The sequence below is a fragment of the Ischnura elegans genome, chromosome 6, assembly GCF_921293095.1.
Source record: "Ischnura elegans chromosome 6, ioIscEleg1.1, whole genome shotgun sequence".
In the NCBI taxonomy this organism is placed as follows: Eukaryota; Metazoa; Arthropoda; class Insecta; order Odonata; family Coenagrionidae; genus Ischnura; species Ischnura elegans.
The window spans coordinates 16,697,535-16,716,676 of record NC_060251.1 but is presented as its reverse complement, the minus strand read 5'-3'; positions in this window follow the sequence as shown (position 1 = coordinate 16,716,676).

Genomic DNA, 19,142 nt, shown 5'->3' with positions numbered 1-19,142 from the left:
ATGACCTTACGATGCTCGAACAAGCTTAACCCGGATAGAAATTACAGTTTTTCTCTATTTTTTCAGGATGCGCGGAATTTATTGATTTATTAGAGATGGTTATGTGATGCTTCCACGCAAAACTGCTTGAACCCCCCAAATGTGCACTATTCAACAAGCTGTCAGCAGATAGCTAATGTATAATTGCTAAAAAATAGCTTATTGATAGCATCCACAGGCATGGGCGTACCCAGCGAGAGGCATGAGGGGGCAGCAGCCCCCCCCAGAAGCCAAAATCGCAAATGTATTTAAGGAAAATAATATTTTTTCAATTTTAAAAACAAATAAAAAGCTGTTACAGTTTCCTTAAAATGTTGATTTCATTCACCTTTTCCATGCTTAAATTAAATCTTACTTACAACTTGAGCAACCATGGCTTGCCCCCCCCCCCTTGTTTTGATCCTGGGTACGCCCTTGTCCATAGGATAGCTTATATATAACTAATGGCACTTCACATATAAATGAGTAAAAATGGAATATGTACTTATCATTTATAAAATATTATTTTACTGTTAAACAAAACATCAAATCCACAATAGGCCTGTGATATGCGTGGTAATTGAAGGTAGAGATAATTAACAGCAGCCAATGATAAAGATAACATACACTTATTACATAAATTGGTAGTTCGATAATGAAAAGTTTCATCATCTATGTCTGGAGAGGACATGGTATATTCAGAAATAGTATAGAAAATGAACTGAGAATATTTTGACCGCTTTTTTTCAATGAAAAAAATATCCGCTAAAAATTCTGGGAAATCGAGCAGTATTGCTCCTAGGAAGGCATTGAATTGCTGTGCGTTCATCAAGAGTTGGTGCCCAAGGGAGGAAATGTGGATCTCTAGAGCCAAGAGACAATAACCTATACGCTATATAACCAACCCTCTTCCAACCAATGACTGATTCACTCATACAAATGTTTGGGGTGAACGAGACGAGACACGGCAAAAAGTCATACAATCTCGAAAATCTTCTGAAACTCCAATAAAAATTGTCGAAACCTTGAATTTTCTATCTATGACAGTTTTACCGACTGCCTCTACGCATCCACCTTAAGGGGGCATTTGTGGGTCAAAAAAATGACGATTCAAAAAAGTAATTTTTCGAAACTAGACCACGTGATACTTCGAGAAACCAATTTGCACACAGATCGGAGCGATTTTAATTTTGGCAAAACCGTACAGTTTCACTATTTCGTGAATAGGGTGGTTTCCTATTATTTTTTTATTGCCTATATCGAAAGATTATTACTCCTGGAGTACGCATTTCACACTTTTAGATTTGTAAATGGCGATATCTATTTTTCGCGATTGAATGAAAAGTGAAAAATTTCAAGCGCGCGAAAACGCGACGGCTAAGTATGAATGCCGGGAAAACTCCGTGTGATGTCGTTCTGGTTCCCGCTGCCGCAAGTGAGGTGACCTTGGGGCGAGGCTTTGGGCGCTGATACGACGCAGGCTGCTAGCAGGTAGCAGAGTACCCTGCTAGCAGGTAGCGCTTGGCTTAAATAAGGATTATTAATACCCTATCACACGAAGAAAACTTTCCGCCCTTAGCCAGTTTTAATAAGTGATTATTAAGAGATGTTTCCCTGAGCTATGTGCCTCATGCATGCATTGGTAATCTCAGACGATGTAAAACTCCTATCTACTCGTATAGAAACTACGTCCCTGTGACGTCACGTGGAGTGGCATCGCATGGGCGCCAATCTGGCCTTTTTCAAACGAGGATAAAATTGATCATTGCCATTCGTCTAAACCGGTATTTCTAAAACCAAATAATTGTATATTATGGATACACTAATGCTGGGTAACGAATCTCAATCAATGCCTTTCGTTTTCTTTGATGAAGGAAACTACCCTATTATTATCAATAAGCCAGAGGAAGATAGGGGAGAGTTGCCTAAATTGCACCGCTTCCCGAATCGCACCACCACCCTAGAAACCGATGTGTTAGATATACATGCAATCTAATGGCTGCATTTGGAACTTCCCACATCACCAAGCACTCCATAATTCAATTTTGGCCACCAGTACAGTGACAAGCCAGGTGCGTAGTTATTAAGAAAAATAGGGTCTTTTCTGCCACTTCTTTCGTCTTTTTACAAGAATATTGAAATCAAATCAGTAATATTTACATAGTTTTATATGCACATCATTTTTAAGTCTATCGTGTTTCATTAAGTGCTATTAACAGCGTGGTACGATCACGTGGTTAGGCAGTGGAAATCACTTCATATAAAATTGCGGTCGCTCCTAAATCGCACCATCTCTCTCTATACCTGTGCGATGCAAGAAGACTAATAAAAGCTGCATTGAAAAGACTATTCCAAAGCATAAACACGCCTACAAAAGACTTATAAATTTAGTTTCAGTTATTTCAGATTCTTTTTCAATCTATTATTAATGTTAAAGATTTGAACGTAGGTTTTCGCAGCGAGAGGAATCGTTGCTAACAGCTTCCGGGTGCAGCTGCGTGTTGCGCTTTATCGTGCAGAAAAAGCGCAACTCGCAGCTGCACCCGGAAGCTGTTAGCAACAATGTTAAAGATATGACTCATTTAACTTTTTTCGTTGCTTATGTTACGGGTATTTTAATGCACATGTTTGTTCTGTTGTGGGATCTAAAAATAACCTCGAAAAAGTTGCCTCTCAATTTCTCATTGTCGTTGAAACATTATCTCCAAATTTTGGCCTCCTGTGGTGTCATTTGAAAAACCGGTTGCCTAAGTCGCACCGTTTGAAGTGGTTTCAAATTGAATTTTTATAAATTTGTGATTGATCGTCCCCAAAAATTGTGATAGAAGTAGACATTCCTCCTCGTATTCATCAGCATCATATATTGGGTCTCTCATTTTTGAGTTAATTCGTTTTTTTCCAAAATTGCTGCAATTTAGGCAACCTTCCCCTATACGTTGTTGCGTCGTAGGGTTTAATCAGAGGAAAATACGGTATATATTGACCACCACACAAACGAGAAAGCATTGACTTGCTAATGCCATCCTAAAAAGCGGAAAATCAAACTCATATATTTGCAGTGCCAATACTCCGATTACCAAGGTTTCGGCCCCCTGTGCCATTATAGTCCAATGAAGTTCAATAACAGATGGCATTTTTGCCTGATACCTTCTTTCCTCTTTTAAAGATGAAAGTAAAGAGTAAGATGAGTCAATTTTATCTCGGTATCAAACGACTTTGTGAAATTTTTGGTGCCGCTAGGTTGAGCATGGACATTCTTTTGTTTCGAACATCGATAAAAGACATTAGATCGTTTACGGCAGCAATATACTATTGATTTCACCGTCTTGATGCATCTCATCGCGAAATTTTAACTTTAAATTCTTTTATAATAATAATATAATAATTTATTCACACATTTACATTCACAATGCATAGCACCGTGCACAGCTACTTGTAAATTTTAGTCTTGTCATGAAGGAAAACATAAGTAAAAAATACGAATATCTCACATTATAAACTTACATTAGAAGCATACATTACACATGAATTATGTAAATAAGCAGCCCTCATTAAGAAACTAATTCATATTATAGTAACTTTTTTCCACCAACATAGACTTTATATCAATTGATGCGTCCTTTGTCATTACCGTATTATTTGTTACCGTTTCTTATCATACAGGCATTACAATGCATATATATGAGGCTATAATAGAATAATAATATAAGACTTAGCACAGCAAACAAAAATCCCAATTTAAAATAATTTAAAGCGGCGAAACTTGCGATATTAATTAAAAAGTTTTTGGAAAAGTACATTAAATTATGATGGATGGAGAGAGGAGTATGGCATGGGACCACTGCCTTGGAATCAGTTTTAGTAGTACCACGCTCAACTAACTAGCGGTACAGCAATTGGCGAAATGCTATAGCTGTCGCCTAGGTTGGCAATACTGCAATGATCTTGGCCAATAAGCAATCATCGAGGCGTTGTAAAAGAGTATCACTAGAAATATAATTTTATGATTTTATCAAAATTAGTCGGGAATTTCAATACTCCATCTCCTCCCACCGCAGCCAATTGGCTATATCCCACCACTTTGAGCATTTGAAGCTCCTAAAGAAAACCCTCACTCCTTTTTCTTATCCTAAAGAATATCACGAGAGAAAATTAACTTATCATAGGATTACCATCAATAGAGATTAAGAATTCTGGCGATGGAAGTCAATATTTCTGCACAATGAAAATTCTAATATCTCCGAATGCAGTATTAAGATTTTATCTAAATTTTCCAATAATTACGAGACATATATACGATTACCGTAGACTGATAAAGGAAATTATCCAAACCAAATTCATCATCATCATTAGTCAACAATCAATCCTAAGATTGGTTTGACGCAGCTCTCCATTCCTCTCTCCTATCCGCTATCCTTTACCTAGCTACGTATTTCTTCTCTTTTAAATCCTTTATAACCTGTCCTATGCAGGGCCGCAGCTAGGAATTAAGGCTGGCGGGTGTGGGGGGTTAGGTGCAACTAATACCGGGGTGAGTATGGGTATGGAATACCCACCAGGATAAGCGGTGGGTGCGAGATTAATAAATTGCGGAATTTTAAGATAAATGGTTCAAAATGGTGAGTTTTACGACTTTAGAAGAGATATTTTATTAATCCTTACACTATTCTACTAGTAATGTCAATCCAATTAAGTAAAATGGATTAAACTTTAATTTCCTCTGAGCTCTGGGGGGGGGGATTTATCCCCCAAAACCCCCCCTCATTGCGCCACTGGTCCTATGTATGTAACTCATTCGTGGCCGTCCCTTGCTCATATTCCGAAACAAATTAACACGAAATGAAGGACATCATGAGGTCATTGCCTCAGGGAAAAACTACTCATAGGATTAGGTTTTTTTTAACTAGCCGTATAGCAGGGCTTACAGGGACATCCGCAATACTTAGAGATACTTTTAATAAGGGTGATTGAGAGATCCAATATGCTCGCTGCATATTCAAGATGTATCCGGACGATAAAATAAACGTAAGTTAAATGTTAATATGAGGTCATTGCCTTGTAAAAGTTCGTTTCGTTATCACTTGCCGTACAGCAATCAGCAGGATATGAAAACATCCATAAGAACGCACCGTAATGCTGCTACTCTAAAAAGATGTCAAAATCAATGATGCTTTGCGGAGTACAAGGTTATTGGTTGATAATCTATTACGGAGGAGGTGTAAAATAATGTCATCAGCGAAACATAAACTTATCAAAGGATTGCCATGAATAGAGTTTTAGAATTCAGGCAATGGAAGTCGATTTTTTCCCCATTAATAATTATTATATCTCCGAATCTAGTATTATCATTTTATCTAAATTTACCGATGATTACGTGACGTACATAAGATCACCGTAGACTGACAAGGGAAAATTAAAACCAAATCATCAGTCATCAATCAGCTCTCCATTCCTCTCTCCTATCCGCTAGCCGTATCATAGCAACGTATTTCTTCTCTTTAACATCCTTTATAACCCTTTGTCCTATGTCACTCATTCGGGGCCGGCCCTTGCCCATTTCCCGAACCAAATTAATACGAAATAAATGACAGCATGCGGTCATTGCCTCAGAGAAAAACTTCTCATAGGATTAATTTTATTTAAACGAGCCGTATAGCAGGGCTTACAGGGACATCTGCAATATTTAGAGATACAAGTAAGTAATGAGGATGCTTGGGAAAGTGCAAGTGGCTTGGTCGATAAGCAATCATGGAGGCGTTGAGGGAGAGTGGTGTATCTTTTTCTTCTTCTTCACGGAGGCAAACACTATTAGGGATTCCGAAGACGGAAGACGAGACACATTCCAGCGAACAACCGTTCCCCCCCCCTACCTCCCCCACAAACACAACAGTCACAAGAGTACGCGGATAGTTTTCCGAAGTGGAGAACATTATGATGAGAGGGGGAAGAGAGACACGAACGGCAGAAGACTTCCAAGAGGACCCTTCTTCAACTGGGCGAGGCGGTGTGACTCCCTCCCTTCAGGAAAAAAGACGAAAAAAAATACGACTCAACCCACAGCCGATCCAAGACAGGCACACACTTAACACCGCGTATACGGTGCCGACGGCACTTTTTGAATTACCTACACATCATAGCAACGATTTATTTTAACAAATATTTTCGCTGAATAATAAACAAAGATATCGTACTTACCAATGATTCTATTTTACAGTTCACATGAAGTGCTTTACGATTATCATCAGGTGCTAACTGGTTTCGAGGTGCATTAAAAACGGTTAGTACCAGATTATGATGATTGTGAAGAAATCGAAACGCGTGTTGTGAACTGTATCATAAAATTAGTGGGCAGAACGATATCTTTGTTAGTCATTCGATAGGTAGTTCCACGGCAACTTTACGGAAAAAAGTTGACTCTAAATGTTTTGGCGTTAATAAAAATAATAGCAATGTCCTACACAGGGTCATACATTTGTTAAGTCCTGGTCACACGATACATTAACCCATACGAGTTTATGTCTGAATGTATGAACGCGTGAATGAACACGAAAATGCACCGTGTGACCATCCAATTTGTGCGAACGCATGAACGGATAATAGAACCTGTTCTAGTCTGGTCCCTGCATTTGTACATGTTCCGTTCCGGTCCACAAAAATCGTTCAAGCATACAGACATTACTCATACGTGTTAATATACCGATTAATCAGGCCTTTATATCTTCCTCCATATATTTGATATTATGGGTTTTGTTACTTTTCTTCCTTTACACAAGGATTTTCGATGTATTTTGAGGGGAGACAGACAAGAAGTTTTCATTTCATAAAGAAGGACAGACTAGAATTTAATTCAAGGGTAAAGACTAATCATCACCACGATCTCTATAAATGTCCAATCAATTAGTTCATCGCGTATTTTATATATTTCCGGCTGCATTATGCACATCATAATTATTACACGTTCATTATATCTACATCATACTGATTAATGCATCACTCTAGTGTTACGCTGTAAAAGGGGCTTCAGAGTGACCTCTCCCGCAGTATGGACACTCCTATCAATTCAGACATAAGTTTTCAATGATGAAGAAATTTAGAAATTAGTTTCCTTTCGTTTCTTAATTATTTCATTAAATCCGACGGGACAGTAATCGAGATAAACACCTAAAACTCGGATATCTCGACTCTTAGTAAGGATAGCATTGGATTTGACCATTCTCTGGATGGAAAAGGAACCAAGTGTGACACAAGTTCACTAAGAAAGAATTAGTTCTCCGATATAATATTTTTTTGGATTTGGGTCAATTCAAAGCCATAAGAATTCCGGTAACATGTAATTTATCTAAAATTCGAGTCGTTATTCAAAAACGAAGGAAATAACTCAACAAATCCGAAGGATAATTATTATGTTCTCAAAGGTTTCCAACAAAAAATGTAACCTTAAAATGTGAAATGACTTCAGAGGAGAGAGATACGGATTATGCACAACGTGCGTGACATCCAATTCTGGCGCCAAATCTATTCTCAACAATCAAAAACCAACAACCAATCAGCTCTCTAAAATTATTCGATTCAAAGAACTGCTTTGGAGACTCAAGGTACCGATACACCATGGAAATTTTGACGATAAGTCCAATACTTAGTTGAATTCAAGATTTAATCACAACAAGTGAAGCTTATTCAGAGAAACTAATCTTATCTAACGAATGCTTCATTTAACGAACCTCCTCAGATCTCCAATGCGATCAAGTCACAAATACACATTAATCACAAAATACGACATGATTCAATTTTTACGCCTTAAACAACTGTAGTTGTACTTTAAATTTTGGAGCAAAGTTCCATCGAATTTAATAGGCACATCAGCTAGTCGATGCACTTTACTAAATTGCTCCATCAAGCGAAATATATTGCATGTTGTACGTTTCAAAAATTCTCCGATGAAATAAACGAAGATAAAGCTAAAACAGTTATTTTTGAGAAAACATTTTCCTACTTAAACGTGTAATCAATAAAGAAAACAAACAGATAATCGAGCTAACGCACTAAATGTCGAATGGATAGCCGTCTATCCAAAGTACAATGTTTTTGAAATGCCTATAATGCATAGCGTAATTTTGATAAATTAAGCATTTATGGACTGAATATATTCCTGAGAGAGCTTAAAAATCTGAGTATTCTAGAAGGCTTCATACAATTTTGATAGAAAGTGCCGAACAGTATGCACATTGATCACATTTTGGGTTATAGGTCACCATGTCTTCAAATTCAATAGAAAATAAATAATTAATAATGGCGAATTACTGCCAGTCGTATTTTTTTAAATCCCATTGGATTCTAACTAATCAGTGTTTGTTTCTCAGTAATTACGATATATTCCTCCAGTAATACTTTAATATGATGTTAAACACATGGTTTCTAGTTCAAAAATGTGAATCATTAACAAAAAAAATATTACACGGCCATGCAATGACTTTTATCAGTCAACTCATATTCAAGACTAATTACAAAAATATAAATGAATGGTAGTAAAAAAAGGTGGACGAAAATGCTGCAATAAAATATGATAGTAAACGAACAGAATTGAAATACAGGCATAGGCATACTACAGTTAAGAGTAGGATAATCGCAAAAGAATTTTTTGAAATGAAAAATTACCATTGGCTGATCTCTTGATCCAAAAGAAATTACATCTCCACAAATTAATGAATTTAGTGTGCACGGTAATCTGGAAGCTTACGTATGAAATAAAGGCAGCCTTCCGCGGAACAAGATGAATTTTTATATTTTTTGAGAAAAACATCATAAGAGGATGAGCAGGAACATGATCCCAAACCTCTCTCATTATTAATGAAGTAAAAATAAGCAACCTACCAAAAGTTCTTTTCCTAATTTCGTGAAGAGATAATACCCAGCGGAAATATAGGAACAACAGAGGCAAAAAAGAAGCTATGACGACTGCGATAGCAGGCACAAATGCGAAAGACGAATAAATATTATTATGAAAGCTAATATTCATAATTAGCATGAATTAAAAAAAAATAATAATTTTTACGCCAAAAGATGTTACATCCCGAGCTTAATTAAAATTTCAATGGCGATATTCAAGGCAGCGGTAGAATGTAGGATCCTTTTCCTCTATTTAAATTAGCTGTTCAAAAGGCTTTATAGCGATCAACGTGCGTTTTCATTATTAGATTTATAAAAATATAATTCAAGATTTTACTAACGGAACTCTCGTGAAACAAACTCATAGCAATATAAATTTTTGAGAAAACATTTTTCAAACACCGTAAGAATTATTTTCGACTCCATAGTCTCTTGTAAAGGAATGTGAAGAAGAAAGCATTCTTTCATCATTTTCTATTACATTTTTATGACATATTCCGTCTTTAGCATTCAAATCAGAAGTTTTTAATCATTCTAATAGAGGCGTAAATAGTTAAATAATAACGAATGTTCTTTATCCAACAATATGACAAAAAATAGATATATACATCAGATAAGAGAGTTGATAAGATGCACAGTTAGTGAGCAGAAATACGCTTTTCAAGTAGGGATATATTTACAGTTAAGGTAGATTATCGTGATTGGTTTCAATTTAGCTTTTAACAGTAAAGAGTTTAGGTTTTGCTTTATCTGGATATGTTGCAGAGAACGAAGAAAATTTATTAAATTAGAATCTTTTTTTCTTCTAATCTAATCTTAGTTTCTTGAATCCATAAATATTTATAAAATCTATGGTTGAACCCATGCACTTAGCTTTCGTCAGAATAACGTAAAAAAAAATGGGTAATATGCAGGTGGCAACAGCCTAAGTATCGAAATCTAATTTGAGACAAAAATGTAATTATCAGCCTAATACTTCATTTATAACTCTTATTTGCGATTAGTCAAGGAAATCAGCACAGATTATCCAGGAAGGCGCAGCTTCACGGAGTATTCCCCAAGTGCACATAAAAGGCAGATATCGAAAAATGAGTGAACGGGGAAATATCATTTTCCTTGACTGGGAACGAAATGGGATCCGGGTTCGAATCATGAACAAGGCAAATGGTATCTACCTAGCGGAATGTTCGCCCTCGTACGAAATAAACCGATTATTTTCTGAATTTGGGCTAAGGTAAACTTCATCGGTTCAGGAACCTAGTTTAGTTAAAGTTTAACTGCAGAGATATCGCCAAGAAATTCAATGAATCTAAATATAAAAATAGTTTTTATCACTGTCCATTTGTTTTGACGGCGAAAGTTACTTCCAACGCGATTCCACGCATAGTAACATTATTAAGTCATGATAAAAATTGAAAATCTCCATCATATTTTACAAATTTGATCCGATGCTGACGTTATGCGCCGAAACACGTCTTTTGTAACGTACCGAAAAGTTAAAAAAAAATTAAAAATCGATGAAGTAAGACAACACAGTAATCCTGGCACTATCCTACTGAGGCAGATTGTGGGGTAAAAGGTAATGTATGTAATTGAATTACATATATATTATAATGGGAATGCCCATAAAAATATCAATAGAAACAGAAAAAAATGATGAAAAATACAATTAAACTCATGTCCATGAAAATGATAATACACATGAAGCAAAAAATCTTTCATTAGCGGGCATTCACGTAACTTTTGTCAAGAAAACGTTCTTAAAAGTAATACTCGATGAGATGTGATGAAAAAGGTGCTTCCTCTCATAACATATTGGTGAGAAAAAAGTGTAGTATTTCCTTAAAAATGGGGATGAGAATAATAATGTATACCAGGATACAACTGCTGGAACTCTGGCTTTTGCCATCAAGATCGAGCAGCACAATAAGTTCGACTTCATATCGATTCATAAACCAAGGTTCACAGTAATCGCTATGTGATATGCGACACGGTGAGGTGAAAGTTCTTACTATTTGTTAGATGAGACATTGCATTTTTCCCACATGATTTATTCGAGCACATAGAGGTGTCGTTGTTACTTCAACATTAGAAATGTTTTTGTAACCAACAAACAACATTGTTACTGTCGTTACAACAACATTTTCCATGTTGTTGTAAAAACGTAATGCGTCGTATTCGAATAAATCCTGTGGAAATAATGCAATTTCTCATTTAACTAATGTCAATGTTGTTGTTACCACGAAACAACATTGTTATTGTCGTTACAACGAAATTGCTTCGTTGCTATGACAACATTGTTAATTTTGTTACAACGAAACGAGCCGCGTTCGAATAAATCCTGTGAAAATAATGCAAATAATTTAGCTAATTTACAGTAAAAAATTGGAGATGGCAAGTTTATCAAGTGAAAAGTGCTGAATAGGTTCGTGAAACTGACCGTGAACTCCTTTCGGCGCGCGCCAGGGCAGAACTTGAGCATGACGGCCCGCCTCCCCCAGGACAGGGGAAGCCCAACTCGGCGACGCTGTCTTCGACTCCCGGCGAGTCCACCAACGGCGTAAACTAATCCTCTCCCTCCAGACACGAAACACTCGCAACAAAGAGCACTTCAATGAAGACTTGGCAATCCTTTTGTGTGCTTACTCCTCCGGTATCCAAGGGAATTGTGTCCTTACTACCCGGCTGCAGCCCACCCCCATTGCAGGCACGTGGCCTGGAGTTATCGCCCGTGCAGAGGTGGGCGTGTTTCGGCCAGAACAGTGCACGGCAGTGAGGGCTGCTGTTCTCTGTTATTGTCAGACGCAATCGGCCGCACAGTCGGTCACTCACCCACACTACACTTGTTGGATGCGCGATTAGCACGTCGAGTCTCTAGTCGATGTAATATATCACCCACTTTTCTGTCCACACTGCACTGTTACCGACAGCGAGTACGGCTGAACTAAATCACCCGTACATTCTAAGTGGACTGTTATGAGATTAGTGGTGTGCGGGACCAAATTTATATCTTTCAAGGGGGAAAGAAATCAGACCTGTAGAAATTCTTTCTCAATTCCAGTTCATCCCTTGCACGAAAGTTTGCACAGACGAGGGAGGTATGAAGTAGGAAGATTGAGAAGCCATAAAGGGAGGGATGAACTTCCCGACAGAGGGGTTGAACCACTTGACTTTGAGTTAAATTTCTTGATGTGGCAATGGAGAGAGTCAACTATGAAGAATCTTCTGAAAAGCTAGTTCAAGCGTTGTAGTACTCCGAAGTGGAGTTGAACCTACTATAATCATCACCATCTCAATCTTCAACAGTGAGATCTCGAAATACGACTGAGGGTACACATTTTTGTCTGAGAATCAATCCATTCCGCGAAGTATTTCAACTGGACACCATAGTCCCCAATGCACAACAAAATTTTCAAAAACCGCTTTAGACCATAGAATCACCAATATCGAGACAATTCCAAATTATTACCAAAGGTCAAAAATCCATCATTATTCACGACCGGCAAGATATCAGCTTAATGTAGCACACGTCGATTCCAATCCAAGGGCACCGTTATCCAATTCAGCCGAACATTGAGAGCACCTCAAGTCCAGGACTTAAAAATTTTCACACCAATCACAATTATCTATTTCTCAATGACGTCTTTACCCGCTGCGAGTAGGCTATAGATTATATAACGTGATTTATTTTTATCGCAATCAGCGAAATATCTGTTGCAGCGTGTTTTACACTCTTTTGTTAGGGTATAGTGCAAGCATAATTTTAATTTAGCAACACTTACATCCTCAGCTAGTGGAATATTAAAAATTTCACAATTAAGGAATAGGCAGTCACCAAAGTCAGAACTAAAAAAAAAAAACACGCAAGTAGCGTTTTCAGTGGGGCATCAAAACCGGTCGACGTAATCGACAAGAGGCCTTGGGGAGGGATGACTCGAGTCGGGAGGGTTGTTGATAACCACTGCGGAGAAGCGTTGCGGTGACAGAGATAATGGTAGAACTTCACGTGATATCCAAGAGCTACCGAATCCACTAAAACCGGCATAAATCACTCAAACAAACACCTACTCCACTTGAAAATCATCAACAGCCGGAACACGCAGTATTTCAATTTTTAATGCCACTAATGCACAAATCCCACAAATCATCCCTAACTCACAAACACCTCGAAGATTCCACACGAGCGGCGATTTCAGCGGGACATCATCACATATTTCACCGCAATCTTCTGAAGGTGGCGGAAGTCGACGGTGAGACCACTGCGGTGAAATACCTTACGGTGCGGGGGAGCAAAAAAAAAGCTAGGAAGGCCGTTGGAGGCGAATCGTCTTGGGCGGGGAACACTTCCACGGTCGAGCGGGTAACGCACGCTGGATCGTCGGCGGGAAGGACATGATCAACCCCCGGGGAGTCAACGAACCAACGACGAACCGACACGGAGAGCGGCGTCCACCTCGTCCAAGGGCGAGGGTGCGAACTCGCGCGGCGACGTCTTGAGAGGAACCCTATCGCGCGCCGTCGACTCCCTCCCCTCCACTACCTGCGCCTCCCCCCGCCCCTCCAAAAGGCGACTCACCTACCCCCAGACACACACGGAGCGTCGATATGACGCAGTTTCCGTCCTCGCGAAATAAAAAGGGGAGGGGGTGCGTATTCCCGCCCCAGACTCCCCGCCCACCGGCACCTGTTTGTGTTGTTATTTCCTCGACAGACGAGGATATTCGACAGACCAGGGGTAACACCGCAGATAACTCACGCTGTAATGCTATTAGTCACGCTTAGCAACGTCCATGATTACACCATTTGAAATCAGGTTCATAATTTCACTTTTTTATCACAGCAATCATACAACTAATAACATTAACATGGACCAACGGGAGGGCTAAAAACGATGAAAATACCTGACGTTCCCCTTCTCTGCGAGTTTTTCAATTCACAGTGAGGCGTACCCCCTTTCATGAGAGATTTAAAAGTCGATGAATACATCTAACCTTCCCCGTTTCTGTCTGCCTCTTAGCACCTGTTTGTGTTGTTATTTCCTCGACAGACCAGGGGAATACCGCAGATAAAAACCTCTATAATGCTATTAGGCTCGCTTATCAACGTCTATAACAATACCATTTGAAATAAGGTTCATCATTTTACTTTTTCAACACAGATGATAGCATAAACACCCAGCAATGAGAGATTGAAAAATCAATGAAAATATCTAACCTTCCCCGGGGCAGTGTGCCTACAAGTACCTGATTGTGTGTTATTTCCTAGACAGATGAGCCATTCGACAGATCGGAGGGGAAAATTCCCTCTAATGCTATTCGTCTGGATTAGCAACGTCCACAATGATGCCATTAGATCATCACTGAATCATCAGAGCAATCTGGCAACTAATAACATTAACGACGAGTGATGTGATGTTTGAAATCGCTGGAAATGTCTATTATTCCCTGCGTCTGCATTGCCTACCTGCCCATGTTTTGTGCTGTTATTTCCTCGGCAGAGACCACGGAACACCGCTGATAACACTCTCTGTAAAGATATTAGTCTGACTCAGCAACGTCCACAACTAGGCAATTGTATATCAGGTTCATCACTTGACTGTACTTTCACAGCAATAAGGCAACTAATTGTATTGATCAAGAGCAATTATATTCATTAAAGAGTTCCACCGATTAAAATAAGTTCCATTGAGTACTTTAGATGCATTCTGGCAGCCTCCCCTTCCTTCTCATACTTCTGTTCAATTCACAGTAAGGCCTATCCCCTTTCATGAGAGGTTTAAAAATCGATGAAAATATCTAACTTTATCCGTGCCTGTCTGCAATCGGAACCTCTTCGTGTTATTATTTCATCGAAAAACTAGCCCTTCGTCCAATTGAGGAACACCGCTAGTTACACTGTCTGTAATGCTATTCACGGAATGGTTTCGCTTTGGAATTTAAACACCTATCGCCTTGGACGTTAGATTAATACTTTCGTTGCACTATAACAGTCATCAAACAATTAATAACATTTACATGTACTAATGGGAGGGATAAAAATCGATTTCAATGTCTGACCTAGTCTATGCTTGACTGTCTGTCCCCCGCAACATGCTCGTTTTCCTATTTCCCCCACAGAAGAGACATTACACCCAGCTGGAAACTTAAGAAGGCCGTAATGCTATTCACCAAATGGTTTCTCATTGTATTTCCCCGGAAGAGTAGACATTCTTTCGCGAACACCATCTAGATACACAATGCTGCTCGTGAGATGGTTCCTATTAGCAACGGTCCTAACTATAGCCTTTAGACACAAGGGATGCCTCTTGAATTAAGCACTACACCAAATGTGAAAATTATAACATTACATATAAGCAATAAGGGTTAAAATAAATGTAAAATAATTATTGCTCCCTCGAAAACGTGAAATGGGAAGTAGATGCGTATTTACTCAAAACGTTCGCACGGAGAAATAGATGACGAACGGGAGGGCGACCCTGTTCCGTCTCGATCTGCTCCCAACAGCACCTGTTCTTGTTATTTCCACAGGAGGGAAGTCATTCCACCGAGGAGAGTGCAGCGACACTCGCGCTATTCTGCGACTATTCACGAAATGGTTATGATTTTAAGCAGATATAACTATCACCTTGAATGTTTCACCTCTTCACTCAATTATTAAAATACATAACTATTTAAATGATATTACAAACTTTTAGCAAAAACTGAGGTAAAATCGATGCAAAATACTTTCTGCTCAGCTAAAAACGGAACTGTGAAACCAACCAAATTTTACCAACAAATTCAGCGATAACACACCACAAACGACCAGCCGTAAACCAGAAACATATATCACGATTGCTAAAGAATCATTTCCTAAGGCAATTTAAACGTTTTTTAGGTTATCAACAAATTTATTGGCCCTTATTATTATATTTAAAATCCCCGGCATATAAAAGCCAGTTTCTAGGGGACGAAAAAAACCACTTTGACAATACTTTGAAGGCGATTGATAACGGCACTTAGGCACACCAATAGGAGTATATATTTCTATGATGATAACTGAATGTCCTGATTTCGAGAAACAGTACGCTGTCCCAAGAGACCCAAACCACATAAATTAAAGTTAAAATCTCGTGGACTTAGTTATTGATAAGAATTTGGATCGTTTAATTCAGGAAACGAATATTTGCTGCATTATCGACCGATAAATTAATGAACTAACATAACATTTACTTTCAGGGGAAATTATGTCAAAGAACCCAAAAACTGCTTCCAAACATTTATGAAGCGGTTATATAAGCAATAGAAACACCATCAGAAAGCAAGAGGGAAAAAGACACCGGATACATCCGACCAGAATGTTACGAAACGAGAAAGATGGTTGAATTCGGTTCTCAAAAAACTTTACACGTCACAAAGAGAACGGAACGGTATGTTTTCTTTCATATCCCTTCGCCCGTGTGCGTTGCGTGAACGTGTGGCACGCCGACGTCGCTTTTCAGACGACGATTGTCACGGCTCGCGTGACAATGCACGCGGAGGCATGGAGTGGGATGGGCCCTTTCGGCGCAGAGTCGATCGCAATCGCCAAGGAGATGCCAACACAGACGCGGGCGGAGTGGAAACGAAACAAAACACTCGCGATAGCGCAACGAGAAAAAAAGCGATCCCTTCTCTCGATCGGAGAAAAAAAAACATGAGAGTAGGGAAGCAACGGTGCTGTGCGAGGTATTGAGAAGTACGCTAGCCCGTTGAAAAATCGCTCGCGGAAAGTAACGTTCTAAAAAAAATGGGCAAAAATTCCTCAGGCATTCCTCCGGCGGCCGAATGGTCGAAAGAAATCCGGTGAGTCTAAAGATGAGAGCAGCACTGGTGGAGCAGAAACTGTTTCATCACGTCTAAAATTGTGCGGGACACATCGGGGGGAGGGAGGGGGGGGGCGGAATAAAGGAATTATCTCCAAAACACTTGGCACGATACCACACGTGCTACCCCACTCTTCTAAATCCCTGCTGATATTTTTTCTCAAACTCTTCACCCTTACATCCCTCTCCAAGCAGGCTGTGTGAAAAATCACCCCTTTAAGCAGGGTGGTGCACCAGATTTTTAAAATTATTATTCATAGACCAATATAAAAACTATTTGTTCCCATTAAATAAAGGAAAAATCATCGATATCACTATAGTCCTTTCTGCGGATCAAGCAAGGGCAATGTCGTTTCTTCCAAAAACCCGGGCTTATCTTCCAAAAACCCGGAATTATCAAAGGTTTATTGGTAAAACCCAGTGCTTGTTACAAAATCCAAACGGTGGCATCAGCGAAAAAGATCATCGGAATCTTTTCTAATCTTGATGGCATGATGCCAATGATGAAAAGTGAATGCCCAGTCAGGAATAGGTCGTTTAGCTTCAAGATTGTGCGAAGATTAATGTTTTCAAATCCAAGAAGAGGTAGAAAACTCGGTGGCTAGGCCACGAATCGCCGATTTAAACAGTGTAAGACCCATACACAATTGCAGATAACTTGGAACTGAGGAGGAAAACCTGGTGTTCAACCATTATATTCAACCGGAGATTGGAAGCGTTGAACACGGGCTGAAACAGGGCTACGCGACGATGCAGCACTACACAATTAGTCCGGAACAACTCCAAGGCAATGCTGGGAAAACAAGAGCTTCTGAGACCAAAATGAAGGATTTTCAGCCACTTCCAAATAGGCTGGAGACAGTGGAACGGAGGTTGGAATCGTTGAACATGGGTTGACGTTGAAAGATGGGTTGAAGACCACCAACCTCCAACGCAAGTGTGAGGAAACAGGGACTTCTGCAGAGTATAAAGAGTTTTTCAATACAGTCGACGAAGACGTTAGAACGGGGGTTGGTAGCTTCGAACAAGGTTTGAAGAACGCACACACTACAACCACTCCACACTGTACAGTTCGTCCTAAGCACATCCAACGCAAAAAAAACTACAGACTTCTGCGGGTACAGCCGTACAACGAGAGATTTTCGTCGGAAACGCCAGCAGAACGAGGATAGGAGGCTTTGAACACGGTGGTTCACCTTCTTCCTCGGCATGGAAGACCTTCCCTACACCCCCACGAACTTCTCACGTGGGCAGGAACAGCCCGAATGTACGCACGTCGCCAAGGAAGGGATAGCAGACCCTCCCCCTCCCCCACACCCTCGGCCCCCCTGATCCTCCCCCCCCCTTTCTAACCTTTCGCCACCCACCCCACCATTTCCCCCGCCCCTACTCGAGTCGATCCCACACAAGAACCAACCCTCATACCTCCATTCCATAACCCAACCAACACCACCCCGATCCTCCCTCCCATATATACATATCCTTTCCTTCCCCCTGCCATTACGCCCCGAGGGGTTGAAGGAGCATGAATACAGTTGCCGTGTTTTATAACCAATTCCCTCCACGCTCCGACGAAAATTTTTCCGCGCAGCGCCGAACCTCACGATTCATTCATGCGCTCAAAACCATGACTTTTATATCCTTCGGCAGAGCCCTCCAGAGGGATATTATATCGATTGCTTACGGCCAGATCATCCCGACAAGGCCAAAATCACAGCAAGCGAAAGGGGGATATTACGGTTTGAATATTGGCAGAAAACTCCTCCTTATCTACACCTAATCCACTACCTACACTCTAATAATTACTAACTACACTCTCCAAATACTTAAACGTACGATTTATTTCAAAAATGGCATTTTTACTCACGCAATGAAGCTATGAATTGTAAGTTTCCAGACAAAATTATTGAAGGAAAGATATCGAATGCATATGCAGTGAACACTCGGTTCGAGCGAAATATAAGTTAAGGAGTAGAATTCCATCGATTGATTTCTCCTTCATATGCACCGTTATTCACATCGCTTTCAATCGTATGACCTCTTTAAATTGTGAAATAGTATTCACCGATGCATTTAAACAATGAATACTACCTTTTGGCAAAACACTGAAAGATTTCACTTTTGATCACAGCGAGATCTTTTCCGTACAAGCAAAATCATAGTCAAGGGGCGTTTTCGCCAAAGTTAAATACTTGGCAGGTATTTTTTTTAATCTATACTTCATCTACATGCTAGTCTGCAAGTCACCTCAATAGGCGTGTGGCGGGGTGCGTTAGGACACCACCCGTTGAAAAATAAAACAGGAAATAAACAAGAAGTTCTGCCTAGAATTTATTCAATTCCTTTATTGTTTGGGGGAAAAAGGTTTTCCCATACCTATCCGTTCGGAAAAATA